The 4,106-nt window shown below is 40.3% G+C and overlaps 1 non-coding gene across 1 annotated transcript; it reads left to right on the forward strand.

The window, feature by feature from the left end:
* Window positions 1-3,036: 3,036 nt before the first annotated feature.
* On the forward strand, window positions 3,037-3,167 carry LOC118147067 (small nucleolar RNA SNORA38). The gene has a single exon (XR_004733238.1). It is a non-coding gene; the product is annotated as a small nucleolar RNA SNORA38 (small nucleolar RNA).
* The last annotated feature ends 939 nt before the right edge of the window (window positions 3,168-4,106 follow it).

Genomic DNA, 4,106 nt, shown 5'->3' on the forward strand with positions numbered 1-4,106 from the left:
AGCCTGTGCGTGTCTGTGGAATGAACGGTGAGCTCCTAAATTTATGCCTCTCCTCTTGCTGCCTGTGGTTGGTATTTTGTTACTCAGTTTCAGATTTCGCAAGCAGGCTAACATTCACCTTCTGAGTATGAAAACTTATGACACAGGACAGGATTACTGTTCTACCACTGTAACTCCTTTTTAATCTATGGGGAAAAATGCAAATCAGCAACCACTGGCTCATTCGAAATGCATGTAGATGCCTTTCTAATACCAGTGAGAATAAGGTTAGAATTCCAATTGCCCCTCGTTCATTTCAACTCCATCTCTTTGTATACTACGCCAGCTGTAAAAAACAAAAAAACGAAAGAACATTCTTTTCTTGGATGTTGAATTGTCTTTAAGGCATACGTTGAACACAAAACAACTAAAAAGCTTACATTTCCTGTTTTTCAGTTCTGAAAGTTTTTGTCATCCTATGAATTTCCTTAGCAGTTTTTCTGTAGAATGAGGAATATAGTTCTAATTCTAAGTCCAAAGAGATACTGAAGAAGTGTGCTTGAGTATCTCATAGCATACTATGGAGAACAGGATTCCATTGCCTTCTCCCGCATGCTCTGCTTTGGCAGTGATCCTACCAGTGCCCCTCGCAACTATCTCAGATGTTTTCTGTTGCATAGGGTCAGTGAGAATGTTATTGACCTTGCCGCGTCATATAGTTTGGCTGTGTCCCCACCCAAATCTTGACTTGAATTGTATCTCCCAGAATTCCCACTTGTGGTGAGAGGGACCCAGGAGGAGGTAATTGAATCATGGGGGCTGGTCTTTCCCATGCTATTCTCGTGATAGTTAAAAAGTCTCATGAGATCTGCTGGGTTTATCAGAGATTTCTGCTTTTGCTTCTTCCTCATTTTCTCTTGCTGACAACGTGTAAGAAGTATCTTTTACCTCCTGCCATGATTCTGAGGCCTTTCAAGTCATGTGGAAATGTAAGTCCAATTAAACCTCTTTTTCTTCCCAGTCTCAGGCGTGTCTTTGTCAGCAGCATGAAAACAGACTAACATACTGAGTTAACAGGCCAACACGGAGAAGAAAAATTGAAACAAACAGGAGCCATTTTGAATGGCAGCTTTCTAATTTTTTATTTAAAAATGAAGCAGAAAAATAAGTTGTTTGAGCTGTTAGGATCACAACATTTCTTGGTGGTCCTACCATTTAGCACCTGCCTTCAGACTTATTCCAGTGTTTCTTCTGGAATATCTTGTAATCTGAGGAATGTCTATGGCCAGGGAGAGGATTGCTGTCCAAGGCCATTTAATCCAATATCTCTGTCACTACCCGTGTAGGGAACTGTTTTGTGAACCCCCTTTTTATTGAGATATAATTTATATACCCTAAGGTTCACTATTTTCAACTGTACACTTCAGTGATTTTTAGTACATTCACAAAGTTGTGCTGTCACCATCATGATCTCATTCCACAATAATTTTACTACCTCCAAAAGAAACCTTGTCCTTCCTTTTTCCCTCTCTCAAGACCCTGGAAACCATGAATCTACCTCCTGTTTCTATGGATTTGTCTCTTGTAAACATTTCATATAAATGGAATCATACAGTACTTGTCCTTTTGCAATGGGGGCTCTTCTTTCACCAGAATTATTTTCAAAGTTCATCTATGTTGTCACACAAATCAGTGCATCATTCCTTTTTTGGGCTACTATTCCATTGAATGAATAGAACACATTTTCTTTATTCGTAAGTTGATGGACATTTGTGTTGTTTCTATCTTTTTGCTATTATGAAAATGATGCTCTGACCTTTCATGTACGTATATTTTCCATGGCATATGTCTTCATTTCTTTTCGGTATATACCTATGAATGAAATCACTCGGTCATATGGTAACTCTAGGTTAATGTTTCGAGGAAATGCCAGACTCTTTTCCATAGATGCTGCACAATTGTGCATTCCCACGAACCGTGAATAGAGCTCTGATTATTCCACGTCCTTCCCAACACTTGTTATTGTCATGTGCATTTTTTTTTTTTGAGACGGAGTTTCGATCTTGTTACCCAGGCTGGAGTGCAATGGCGCGATCTCGGCTCACCGCAACCTCTGCCTCCTGGGTTCAGGCAATTCTCCTGCCTCAGCCTCCTGAGTAGCTGGGATTACAGGCATGCCCCACCATGCCCAGCTAATTTTTTGTATTTTTAGTAGAGACAGGTTTTCACCATGTTGACCAGGATGGTCTCGATCTCTTGACCTCGTGATCCACCCGCCTTGGCCTCTCAAAGTTCTAGGATTACAGCATGTGCACTTTTTAACAGGAGCCATGGGTTTGTTTTCTCAGCACATCACAAAGTCATAGGCAGATTCATCTACAAGTTTCCAGAAACACATAGGATGGAATTAGGGGGTGGAAGGCAGAAAGGGAGCTGTGTTTCCAGTCGGAAAGTTTCCCACCTTCCTGTTTTCACAACCCCCAAGACATGCTGTTCTTAGGTCTCCTGTATCGATATATATAAATGTCTGAATGAGATTGGGAAGTATAAGTTCCCTGATTTAAGTTAGGGAATAGACTATTAGGGTGTTGATGAACTAAAAAGTCCAAAGATAGAAGAAAAAAAATAAGAGGAAATATCTGAGATGCAGAATTCCAAAAACGAAGAATGGTCTTCTCTGCTGAGTCTGTATCCAGGGCTATAAGACAAAAATGGATCTTCCTCTGTATGGAGTAGTCTGGGTTTACTTGGGTACCAAAGAGAAGGAATATAATGCCTATAGAACAGAAGCAAGAAGCTCAGCCTGGAAATGGAGGGAAAAAACAGGATAGCAAACTGAGACAAACTGGGGTTATAGGGAACCAATCTATGGAAGAGAATTTCAGACTATGGCTAAATATCCTGAGATACTGAGGTTTGTCATGAAGAGGTTGAACTTGAGGAAAGGTACCAACTGAAAATGACCAGGAGTTTGCTTATATTTAGAGAAAGCTTGGATTAGTTCAAATGAAAAGTCATTTCCAGCATTTTTTTTCTGTTCCTTAAAAGTGCTCCTGATCCCTCTACAAAGGCATGTCTATAGTTCCTTATCTTTGGACATGTAAATATTGGAGGCAAAGAAATGCGGACTTGGAGAAATCTGGGGACAGCTTGCTCTCTGCAGGCTCAAGATCAACCATCCCACACAGGAAAAAAAAAAGTGCTCCTGGCATGTGATAGACAGCATAGACAGGACATATCCTGATGTCATGTGTTGTCACAGAGAATGCCGCAATTCCAAGAAGTTTTTTGCATGTGAACATTTGCCAACTTATGTCTCTTGGTATTTCATAAACATACACTAAATTCATTGGCTCCAGGAATCCAGAAATTAAAAACAAATCCTCAATGGGAATTTACACTTTCAGGAAACATCCTGTCATTACTAATGCCTTTATAGATTGGTTAAGAAACATCTTCGGATTTTCCTGGAACTCACTTCCTTATGAAGGCTGTAAAGTTTTCTCAGCATTGTTAAGTTACAAATTAAAGAGGACATCTTATTTATTGTTTCTTACCTATGTGTTTGTGCCTGTCTATAGGGAAACTGGTTAGTGGAGGAGATTTTTCAAGCATTAAATAATAGAATATATGCCAATTACCTTATTCCCAAGGATCTCTCTACAGATATAGGTATGTGTATATTGAACAACCTCAGAACAAGATTAATTAACTTTCCTGTTTTAGTTTTCATGAGGGAAAACAACTCCAGTAAGATTTGAAGAGAGGGAAACAGTCTCATATGTATATACAGCTTAGCGCACAGACAAAATGATATTATCTCTTCCTTCTCTCCCTCCTTCTTACTCCACTAACACCAACAGGGACAGATATCATATTTACTGTATTTTTTTTTTTTTTTGAGATGGAGTTTCGCTCTTGTTACCCAGGCTGGAGTGCAATGGCGCGATCTCGGCTCAGCGCAACCTCCGCCCCCTGGGTTCAGGCAATTCTCCTGCCTCAGCCTCCTGAGTAGCTGGGATTACAGGCACGCGCCACCGTGCCCAGCTAATTTTTTGTAATTTTTAGTAGAGACGGGGTTTCACCATGTTGACCAGGATGGTCTCGATCTGTTGACCTCGTGATCC

This window comes from Callithrix jacchus, chromosome 13, assembly GCF_049354715.1.
Source record: "Callithrix jacchus isolate 240 chromosome 13, calJac240_pri, whole genome shotgun sequence".
Lineage (NCBI taxonomy): Eukaryota > Metazoa > Chordata > Mammalia > Primates > Cebidae > Callithrix > Callithrix jacchus.